Source organism: Theropithecus gelada, chromosome 1 (genome assembly GCF_003255815.1).
Source record: "Theropithecus gelada isolate Dixy chromosome 1, Tgel_1.0, whole genome shotgun sequence".
Taxonomy (NCBI): domain Eukaryota; kingdom Metazoa; phylum Chordata; class Mammalia; order Primates; family Cercopithecidae; genus Theropithecus; species Theropithecus gelada.
The window spans coordinates 106578840-106590999 of record NC_037668.1 but is presented as its reverse complement, the minus strand read 5'-3'; positions in this window follow the sequence as shown (position 1 = coordinate 106590999).

Below are 12160 nucleotides of genomic sequence, written 5' to 3'. Positions count from 1 at the left end.
AATTAAGTTGGATTTTATCATTAAGACAATGAGAAGTTATTAAGGCTCTAAAAGCAGAGGAATGGCATATCAAAATTGAATGTCTTCGGGAAAAAAAGGGTGTATCAGTTTTATCTTGCTTTGTAACAAGTTATTACCATTCACAGGCTTTAAAACAATTCAAATATATTATTGCACAGCTTCCATGGATTAGGAGACTAGCATGACTCAGCTAGATACTCTGCTCAGGGTCTGTCACTCAAGGTGTTAGCCAGCTATCTTGTCATATCAATCTCCAATAAAAGGAATCAAGGCTACTTGGAGAAATGTTTGACTACAGGTCTGGGATCACAAAACTACAAAATGAACGTAGAATATCTTCTCATGCCAGAAAATAAGAAGATGCTCAAAAACAAATGGGACATGTCAGAAGGCAGAGAAATGACCAAAAGGGGAACAATTTGAGAGAAAAAAAAAATAAGAGTATTGGATTATCACCCATAGAATAAAATAAATATCTATACTGATATAAATAAACAAATAACTGAGTAAGTAAATAAATGAGTGAGAAATCACAACTCTAAATTCCAATTAATGCAGGAAAAATGAGGGAAGTAGAAAATCAGTATTAGGTAAATTCTATAGTAATAAATTTTTACAGGATGATCCAGCAATGTATGCTAAAATTAATGAGTATAAATTTAGAGAGAAATAGAATATTTCTATAGCCTCAAAGACTCTCCCCTGGTATATTTATTAATTTCAAAAGAAAAAAATAGTCACTTTAAAGTGGATAAATCCTGCAGATACCACCTTAGCTAAATGATCAAGGATAACATTGCCAGGATGGGCCTATTGATGCCAGGCACCCCAGTTGTCATTCACAGAGAAGAGTGCATCGCTTGTGTGGTATTTTTGCATAACTTTCATCTAATCATGAGAAAACATCAGACAGACTCAAACTGAAGGACATATTATAAAATAGCTTCCCAGAATTCTTGAAGTGTCAAGATCCTGAAAGACAAGGAAAGACTAAGGAACTGTCACAGACTGGAGGAGACTAAAGAGACAGCTAAATACATTGTGAGATCTTAAATGGATCTTGGGACAAAGGACACTAATAGAAAAACTAATGAAATTTGAATGAGGTCTGTGATTTAGTTAATAATATCATACCAATGTTAATTTCTTGGTGTTGATAATTTTACTCTGGTTATGAGAAATGTTAATTTTAAGGAAAGCTGAATCAAGGGTATATGAAAACTTTCTGTACTATATTTCAGCTTTTCTGTAAGTGTGAAATTATTGCCAAAAAAAAAAAAAAACACACACACATAAAAATTAAAGGACAACTTTCTTATAAAGAAAATCCCCAACCCCCATGACTTTGCTAGTGAAATCTTTTAAATATTAGACAATGAAGAGGTCCTGGCAGGCTGATAGCCAGACCATGGGCGTGACTGTGGCTCACAAAAAGCCAGAAAAGTGCTCATGGCGCTGCACTGGTAACAACTGCTGGAAATTCACACTCTGTGCTACTGGGGAAAGCTGGTGGCAGGGAAATGTCTCACCCGAGTCACACTGCTACAAAACCACCTTAGGGGGATACTGAGGAAAGCTGAAAGCTGCTAGGTGCTGCTGGCCACCATGGACTCACTGCAGGAGCTTGGCACTGGAATAGCTGTGCCTGCTGCAAAAGCTGGGCACAGAGAAGTAGTAACACGTGCTTCAAAATCTGCGGAACCCCAGAGCAAAACTTTCTCTTGCAATGTCTCTTCAGCGCCCTCTACTGACAAAGTTAAGTTTATGCCGGCTGACAAAAGAAAATAAACATTTAAAGAGACATGTTTACGTTTTCAGAGACTGGGCAATGCATGAGTTTGGAGCGGAGGGAATAAATTGATAACTGGAACAAAAGAAAATGAAACTAGAAGACATAATATTATAAAAGTATTATGAAACCATCATAAACATGTGCAATGGTCTGGATGTTTGCATCGGCCCTCCAAATTCATTTTTTTAAAAAACATTAGATTCAGGGTTACTAGTGCAGGTTTGTTGCATAGGTATATTATGTAATGCTGAAGTTTGGGCTTCTAGTGAAAGCATTACTCAAATAGCGAACATGGTATCCAATAGGTCGTTTTTCAACTCTTGGCACCCTTCCACCCACCTCTCTTTTGGAGTCCTCAACATCTACTATTTCCATATTTATATCCATGTGTACCCATTGTTTAGCTCCCACTATAAGTGAGACTATCTGATATTTGATTTTTTGATTCAGAGTTATTTCACATAGAAAAATGGCCTCCAGCTCCACCCATGTTGCTGCAAAGGACATGCATTTTTTTTCTTTTTGTGGCTGCATAGTATTCCATCGTATGGAATATGTACTACATTTTCTTTATCCAGTCAACTATTGATAAACACTTAGATTGATTCCATGGCTTTGCGACTGTAAATGATGCTGCGATAAACATAAAAGTGTAGGTGTCTTTTTGGTCAAATGATTTCCTTTCTTTTGAGTAGATACTGATAGTGGGATTGCTAGGTCAAAGAGTAGTTCTATTTTTAGTTCTTTGAGAAATCTCCATACTGTTTTCCATAGGAGTTGTACTAATTTACATTCGCACCAGAAGTGTATGACATTCTTTTTTCTGCACATCCTCACCAACATCTGTTATTTCTTGACTTTTTAATAATAGCCATTCTGACTGGTATGAGATGATATCTCATTGTAGTTTTGATTTGCATTTCCCTGACAATTAGTGATGTTGAACATTTTTTCATATGTTTGTTGGCGTCTTTTATGTCTTCTTTTGAGTAATGTCTGTTCATGTCCTTTGCCCACTTTATAAAGGGGTTATTTTTCTGTTGATTTGTTTGTATTCCTTATAGATTCTGGATATTAGTTCTTTGTCAGATGCATAGTTTGCAAATATTTTCTCTCATTTTGTAGGTTGTTAACTCTGTTGTTTCTTTTCCTGTGCAAAAGCGCTTTAGTTTAATTGAGTCCCATTTCTCTATTTTTGTTTTTGTTGCAATTGCTTTTGAGGTCTTAGTCATAAATTATTTGGTTAGGCCAATGTCCAGAAGAATTTTTTCCTACATTTTCTTCTATGATTTTTATACTCTCAGGCTTTACACTTAGTGTTTCAATCCATCTTTAGTTAATTTTTGTGTATGGTGATATATTGGGTCCAGTTTCATTCTTCTACATGGCAAGTCAGTTTTCCCAGCACCATTTACTGAATAGGGTATCCCTTCCTCATTGTTTATTTTTGTCAGCTTTGTAAAATATCAGTTTGTTGTAGGTATGGGGCTTTATTTCTGAGTTCTCTATTCTGTTCCATTGAACTATGTATCCATCTTTGTACCAGTACCATGCTGTTTTGGTTACTACAGCCACATAGTATAAAGTCAGGTAATGTGATGCCTCTGGCTTTATTCTTTTGTGCTTAGGACCATTTTGACTGTTTGGGCTCATTTTGGTTCCATATGAATTTTAGAATTGTTTTTTCTAATTGTGTGAAAAATGACTACAGTAATTGAATCTGTAAACTGCTTTGAGAAGTGTGGTCATTTCAATGATATTTATTTTTCCTATTCATGAGTATTAGATGTTTTTCCATTTGTTTGTGTCATCTACGATTCTTTCCTCAGTGTTTCATAATTCCTATTGTAGAGATCTTTCACTTCCTCAGTTAAATGTATTCCTAGGTAAATTTTTGTGTGCACAGAGAAAAAGCATTTGATGAAATACAACCTCTCATTATGATTTTTTTTTAGAAAACCCTCAACAAACTAAACCTCAAAGGAACATACCTCAAAATAATAAGAGCCATCTCTGACAAACCCACAGCCAACACCATACAGAATGGACAAAGTTTGGAAGCATCCCCCCCTAAGAACTGGAAAAAGACAAGGATGCCTACTCTCACCACTCCCGTTCAACACAGTACTGGAAGACCTAGCCAGAGCAATCAGGCAGGAGAAAGAAATAAAAGGCATCCAAATTGGAAAAGAGGAAGTCAAATTATCTCCGTTTGCTGACAACATAATCTTATACCTAGAAAACCCTAAAAATTCCTCCAAAAGACTCCTAGACCTGATAAACGGATTCAGTAACGTCTCGGGAAATAAATTTAATGCACAAAAATCAGCTGCATTTCTATACACCAACAATGCCCTAAATTCATGTGTTAAAACCTAATCACCAATGTGATGGTATGAGGACATGGGCCCTCTGGGTGGTGATTTGGTCATGGGGGCAGGGCTTTTATAAATGGACTTAGTGCTTTTATAGAAAAGGCCTCAGAGAGCTGCCTTCCTCTTACTCTATGTGAGGACACAGCAATATAGTACTATCTGTAAACCAAAAAGCAGCCCATATCAGACACTGAACTTATTGGCTCCTCGATCTTGGACTTCTCAGCCTGCAGAAGTGTGAGAAATAAGTTTGTTTTGTTTAAAAGCTAGCTAGTTTATGATATTCTGTTATAGCAGCCTGGAGAGATTAAGACAATAAGATGGTATGTTATTAATGCAAAGAGAGACAAATCGACCAATTGAATAGAATAGAGCCCAGAGACAGACTCACACATAGACTATCACCTGATTAGTGACAAACAAGACATGAGAATACAATGGAGAAAATGGAGAAACCATTCAATAAATGGTTCTAGGTTAGTTGATAGGCACAGAAGACAAATTAATTTTGACCCATACGTCATACCATACCTAAAAATAAATTCCAAATGGATTGCAAACTTGTATGTGAAAGGTTAAACAATCATACTTTTAGAAGAAAAAAATATGAGACTATTTCCAGGCCTTGGAGTAGGCAAAGCATTCTTAAAGGCAAAAAGGCGCTAACCCCTTAAAATGATAAAATTAAAATTTGAAAAGTAAGAACTTCTTATCAAAGACACACTACTTAAAATAAAATATGTCCTACAAAGTTAAAGAAGATATTTCCCATTCCTATATTCAACAGAGAACTCATATTCAGACTACTTAAAGTACAACTGCAAATCAACATAAACAAATAATAGAAAAATTAGGTACTTCAGAAATGGTCAATATACATATACAAAGGTATTCAACTTCATCAATAATCAAGAAAAGGACAATAAAAACTACAATGAGATACCACTACTCACCTACAATATTGACTAAATACACAAAGGCCAACCAAGTTTTAGCTAGAATGTGGCACAGTGCAAATTCTGGCTGTAGAAATATAAGTTGGTACAATTACTTTACAAACTGGAAAACAATATCAACAAAAGCTGAACATCTGTGTACCTCATGTTCCAGCAATTCTACTTCCATTTATGCATAATCATATGCAAATTTATCATAGGATATGTACAAAAATGTTCATAGCAGCCTCATTTTTATAGTGAACATTACTCAAATGCACAATGGAACTAATAAATATGGTATATTCACAACCAAAATACTTGTAGAGCAGTGAGAATAAATGAACTATATATACACACAATCTGTATAGATGAATCCCACAAACATAATGTTAAGTGAAAGAAACCAGATGAAAAAAAGAATACGTAACATATGACCCCATTTATCAAAGTTCAAGCATATTTATGGTGTTAAAAATTAGAATAGTGGCTATTTTGCAGGGATAGTGACTAGAAATGTAAACAAGGAGAACATTCTCAATGCTAATAATATTCTTATCCCTTATCTGTGTGCTGATTGCACTGGTGTTTCAATTTGTGATAATTTGTGGAAATGTAGGTTTATGATTTGTATTGCTTTCTGTATATGTGTTATATTTTAATAAATTGTTTTTTTCTTTTTTATTATACTTTAAGCTCTAGGGTATATGTGCACAACGTGCAGATTACATAGGTATACATGTGCCATGTTGATTTGCTGCACCCATCAACTCATCATTTACATTAGGTATTTCTCCTAATGCTATCCCTCCCCCAGCCTCCACCCCCCAACAGGCCCCAGTGTGTGATAGTCCCCGCTCTGTGTCCATATGTTCTCATTGTTCAACTCCCACCTATGAGTGGGAACACACAGTGTTTGGTTTTATGTCCTTGTGATAGTTTGCTTAGAATGATGGTTTCCAGCTTATCCATGTCCCTGAAAAAGGACATGAACTCATTCTTTTTTATAGCTGCATGGTATTCCATGGTGTATATGTGCCACATTTTCTTAATCCAGTCTGTCATTGGTGGACATTTGGGTTGGTTCCAAGTCTTTGCTATTGTGAATAGTGCCACAATAAACATACATGTGCATGTGTCTTTATAGTACCACGATTTATAATCCTTTGGCTGTATACCCAGTAATGGGATCGCTGGGTCAAATGGTATTTCTAGTTCGAGGAATCACTACACTGTTTTCCACAATGGTTGAACTAATTTACACTCCCACCAACATTGTAAAAGAGTTCCTATTTCTCCACATCCTCTCCAACATCTGTTGGTTCCTGACTTTTTAATGATCGCCATTCTAACTGGTGTGAGATGGTATCTCATTATGGTTTTGATTTGCATTTCTCTAATGACCAGTGATGATGAGCACTTTTTCATATGTATGTTGGTCACATGAATGTCTTCTTTTGAGAAGTGTCTGTTCATATCCTTTGTCCACTTTTTGATGAGATTGTTTGTTTGTTTTCTTGTAAATCTGTTTAAGTTCTTTGTAGACTCTGGAATATTAGCCCTTTGTCAGATGGGTCGATTACAAAGATTGTCTCCCATTCTGTAGGTTGCCTGTTCACTCTGATGATAGTTTCTTTTGCTGTGCAGAAGCTCTTTAGTTTAATTAGATCCCATATGTCTATTTCGGCTTTTGTTGCCATTGCTTTGCTGTTTTAGTCATGAAGTCTTTGCCCATGCCTATGTTCTGAATGGTATTGCCTTGGTTTTCTTCTAGGGTTTTTATGGTGTAAGGTCTTGCATTTAAGTCTTTAATCCATCTTGAATTAATTTTTGTATAAGATGTAAGGAAGGGTTCCAGTTTCAGCTTTCTACATATGGCTAGCCAATTTTCCTAGCACCATTTATTAAATAGGGAATCCTTTCCCCATTGTTTGCTTTTGTCAGGTTTGTCAAAGATCAGATGGGTGTATATGTGTGATGTTATTTCTGAGGCCTCTGTTCTGTTCCATTGGCCTATATATCTGTTTTTGGTAGCAGTACCATGCGATTTTTGTTACTGTAGCCTTGTAGTGTAGTTTGAAGTCAGGTAGCATGATACCGCCAGCTTTGTTCTTTTTGCTTAGGATTGTCTTAGCTATGCAGGATCTTTTTTGGCTCCATATGAACTTTAAAGTAGTTTTTTTTCCAATTTTGTGAAGAAAGTCCGTGGTAGCTTGATGGGGATGGCATTGAATCTATAAATTACCTTGAGCCATATGACTATTTTCACAATATTGATTCTTCTTATCCATGAGCATGGAATGTTCTTCCATTTGTTTGTGTCCTCTTTTGTTTTGCTGAGCAGTGGTTTGTAGTACTCCTTGAAGAGGTCCTTCACATCCCCTGTAAGTTGGATTCCTAGGTATTTTATTTTCTTTGTAGTAATTGTGAATGGGAGTTCACTCATGATTTGGCTCTCTGTTTGTCTATTATTGGTGTATAGGAATGCTTGTGATTTTTGCACATTGATTTTGTATTTTGAAGCTTTGCTGAAGTTGGTTATCAGCTTAAGGAGATTTTGGGCTGAGACAATGGAGTTTTCTAAATGTACAATCATGTCATCTGCAAACAGAGACAATTTGTCTTCTGCTTTTCCTAATTGAATACCCTTTATTCCTTTCTCTTCCTGAATACCCTAGTCAGGACTTCCAACACTATGTAGGAGTGGTGAGAGAAGGGATCCTTGTCTTGTGCCAGTTTTCAGAGGGAATCCTTCCAGCTTTTGCCCATTTAGTATGATATTAGCTGTGGGTTTGTCATAAATAGCTCTTTTTATTTTCTGATACGTTCTATCAATACTTAGTTTATTGAGAGTTTTTAGCATGAAGGGCTGCTGAATTTTGTTGAAGGCCTTTTCTGCATCTATTGAGATAATCATGTGGTTTTTATCATTGGTTCTGTTTATGTGATGGATTACGTTTATTGATTTGCATATGTTGAACCAGGATTGCATCCCAGGGATGAAGTTGACTTGATCATGGTGAATAAGCTTTTTGATGTGCTGCTGGATTTGATTTGCCAGTACTTTATTGAGAATTGCTACATCGATGTTCATCAGGGATATTGGCCTAAAATTCTCTTTTTTTGTTGTGTCTTTACCAGGCTTTGGTATCAGGATGATGCTAGCCTCATAAAATGAGTTAGGGAGGATTCCCTCTTTTTCTATTGATTGGAATAGTTTCAGAAGGAATGGTACCAGTTCCTCTTTGTACCTGTGGTAGAATTCAGCTGTGATTCCATCTGGTCCTGGACTTTTTTCGATTGGTAGGCTATTAATTATTGCCTCAATTTCAGAACCTGTTATCAGTTTATTCAGAGATTCAGTTTCTTCCTGGTTTAGTCTTGGGAGGGTGTATGTGTCCAGGAATTTATCCATTTATTCTAGATTTTCTAATTTATTTGTGTAGAAGTGTTTATAGTATTTTCTGATGGTAGTGTGTATATTTCTGTGGGATTGGTGGTGATATCCCCTTTATCGTTTTTTATTGCATCTATTTGATTCTTCTCTCTTCTTTATTCGTCTTGCTAGCAGTCAATCAATTTTGTTGATCTTTTTGAAAAACCAGCTCCTGGATTCATTGATTTTTTGAACGGTTTTTTGTATCTCTATCTCCTTCAGTTCTGCTCTGATCTTAGTTATTTCTTGCCTTCTGCTAGCTTTTGAATTTGTTTGCTTTTGCTTCTCCAGTTCTTTTCATTGTGATGTGAGGGTGTCGATTTTAGATCTTTCCTGCTTTCTCTTGTGGGCATTTAGTGCTATAAATTTCCCTCTACACACTGCTTTAAATGTGTCCCAGAGATTCTGGTACGTTGTATCTTTGTTCTCATTGGTTTCAAAGAACATCTTAATTTCTGCCTTCATTTCGTTATTTACCCAGTAGTCATTCAGGAGCACATTGTACAGTTTCCATGTAGTTGTGTGATTTTGAGTGAGTTTATTAATCCTGAGTTCTAATTTGATTGCACTGTGGTCTGAGAGACACTTTATCGTGATTTCTGTTCTTTTATATTTGCTGAGGAGTGTTTTACTACCAATTATTTCATCAATTTTAGAGTAAGTGAAATGTGGTGCTGAGAAGAATGTATATCCTGTTGATTTGGGGTGCAGAGTTCTGTAGATGTCTATTAGGTATGCTTGGTCCAGAGCTGAGTTCAAGTCCTGGATATCTTTGTTAACCTCTGTCTTGTTGATCTGTCTAATATTGACAGTGAGGTGTTAAAGTCTCCCATTATTATTGTGTGGAAGTGTAAGTCTCTTTGTCGATCTCTAAGGATTTGCTTTATGAATCTGGGTACTCTAGTATTGGGTGCATATATATTTAGGACAGTTAGCTCTTCTTGGTGAATTTTTTTTTTTTTTTTTTTTTTTACCATTTACCATTTTGTAGTGGCCTTTACCATTATGTAGTGGCCTTGTTTGTCTTTTGATCTTTGTTGGTTTAAAGTCTGTTTTATCAGAGACTAGGATTGCAACCCCTGCTTTTTATTTTGCTTTCCATTTGCTTGTTAGATCTTCCTTCATCCCTTTATTTTGAGCCTATGTGTGTCTTTGCACATAAGATGGGTCTCCCGAATACAGTACACCGAGGAGTCTTGCCTCTTTATCCAATTTGCCAGCCTGTGTCTTTTAATTGGGGCATTTAGCCCATTTACATTTAAGGTTAATATTGTTATATGTGAATATGATCCTGCCATTATGATGTTAGTGGGTTATTTTACTCGGTAATTGATGCAGTTTCTTCATAGCATCAATGGTCTTTACCATTTGACATGTTTTTGCAGTGGCTGGTACCAGTTGTTCCTTTCCATGTTTAGTGCTTCTTTCAGGAGCTCTTGTAAGGCAAGCCTGGTGATGACAAAATCTCTCAGCATTTGCTTGTCTGTAAAGGATTTTATTTCTCCTTCACTTAAGAAGCTTAGTTTGGCTGGATATGAAATTCTTGTTGAAAATTATTTCCTTTAAATAATAAATAATATTGGCCCCTACTCTCTTCTGGCTTGTAGAGTTTCTGCCAAGAGATCTGCTGTTAGTCTGATGGGCTTTCCTATGTGGGTAACCCGACCTTTCTCTCTGGTTGCTCTTAACTTTTTTTTCCTTCATTTCAACCTTGGGGAATCTGGCGATTATGTGTCTTGGGGTTGCTCTTCTTGAGGAGTATCTTTGTGGTGTTCTCTGTATTTCCTGAATTTGAATGTTGGCCCACCTTGCTAGGTTAGGGAAGTTCTCGTGGATGATATCCTGAAGAGTGTTTTCTAACTTGGTTCTATTATCCTGGTCACTTTCCAGTACACCAATCAAATGTATATTTGGTCTTTTCACATAGCCCCATATTTCCTGGAGGCTTTGTTCATTTCTTTTCACTCTTTTTTCTCTAATCTTTTCTCACTTTATTTCATTAATTTGATCTTCAATCACTGATATCCTTTCCTCCATATGATCGAATCAGCTATTGAAGTTTGTGCATGCATCACGAAGTTCTTGTACCATGGTTTTCAGCTCCATCAGGTTATTTAAGGTCTTCTCTACACTGTTTATTCTGGTTAGCCATTCATCTAACCTTTTTTCAAGGATTTTAGCTTCCTTGCAATGGGTTAGAACATGCTCCCTTAGCTCAGAGAAGTTTGTTATTAACGACCTTCTGAAGCCTACTTCTGTCAAATTGTCAAACTCATTCTCCACCCAGTTTTGTTCCCTTGCTGGAGAGGAGCTGCAATCCTTTGAAAGAGAAGAAGTGCTCTGTTTTCTGGAATTTTCTGCTTTTCTGTTCTGCTTTCTCCCCATCTTTGTAGTTTTATCTACCTTTGGTCTTTGATGTTGGTGACCTACAGATGGGGTTTTGGTGTGGATGTCCTTTTTGTGGATGTTGATGCTATTCCTTTCTGTTTGTTAGTGTTCCTTCTAACAGGCCCCTCAGCTGCAGGTCTGTTGGAGTTTGCTGGAGGTCTACTCTAGACCGTGTTTGCCTGGCTATCACCAGCAAAGGCTGCAGAACAGCAAATACTGCTGCCTGATCCTTCCTTTGGAAGCTTCATCCCAGAGGGGCACCCTCCTGTTTGACGTGTCTGTCACCCCTACTGAGAGGTGTTTCCCAGTCAGGCTACACATGGGTCTGGGAGCCACTTGAGGGGGCAGTCTGTCTGTTCTTGGAGCTCAGATGCCATGCTGAGAGAACCACTTCTCTCTTCAGAGCTGTCAGACAGGGACGTTTAAGTCTGCAGAAGTTGTCTGCTGCCCTTTGTTCTACTATGCCCTGCCCCCAGAGTTGGAATCTATAGAGGCAGTAGGCCTTACTGAGCTACAGTGGGCTCTGTGCAGTTCCTCTTCTTGGCCTCTTTGTTTACACTGTGAGCTACATCAGCAATGGTGGATGCCCCTCCCCGTGTCAAGCTGCAGTGTAGCAGGTCGATTTCAGACTGCAGCGCTAGCAGTGAGCAAGGCTCCATGGGTGTGGGACCCGCTGAGCCCATGGGAGGGTATCTCCTGGTCTGCTGGTTGCTGAGACTGTGGGAAAAGTGCAGTATTTGGTCAGAGTGTACCGTTTCTCCAGGTACAGTCTGTCATGGTTTCCCTCGGCTAGGAAAGGGAAATTCCCCAACACCTTGCACTTCCCCAGTGAGGCGATGCCCCCCAACTTCTCAGCTCGCCCTCTGTGGGCTGCACCCACTGTTCAGCCAGTCCCATTGAGATGAACCATGTATCTCAGTTGGAAATGCAGAAGTCACCAGTCTTCTGTGTTGATCTCGCTGGTAGCTGCAGACCAGAGCTGTTCCTATTCGGCCATCTTGGAAGTGACCAATAAATTATTTTTAAAAAGAGAAGAGAGAAAAGCAAACAAAAACAAACAAATATGATCAAATCAGATTAGTGAATATGGTATAATTAACTCACAATTCAAGTGTACTGGGTCTGAGATTTTTAAAACTCTAAAGTCATTTGAAAAAAATGTTCTCTGGCCACAAGGGGGTTCTCTTGCTACATTCCTTTATTTCAATGACTA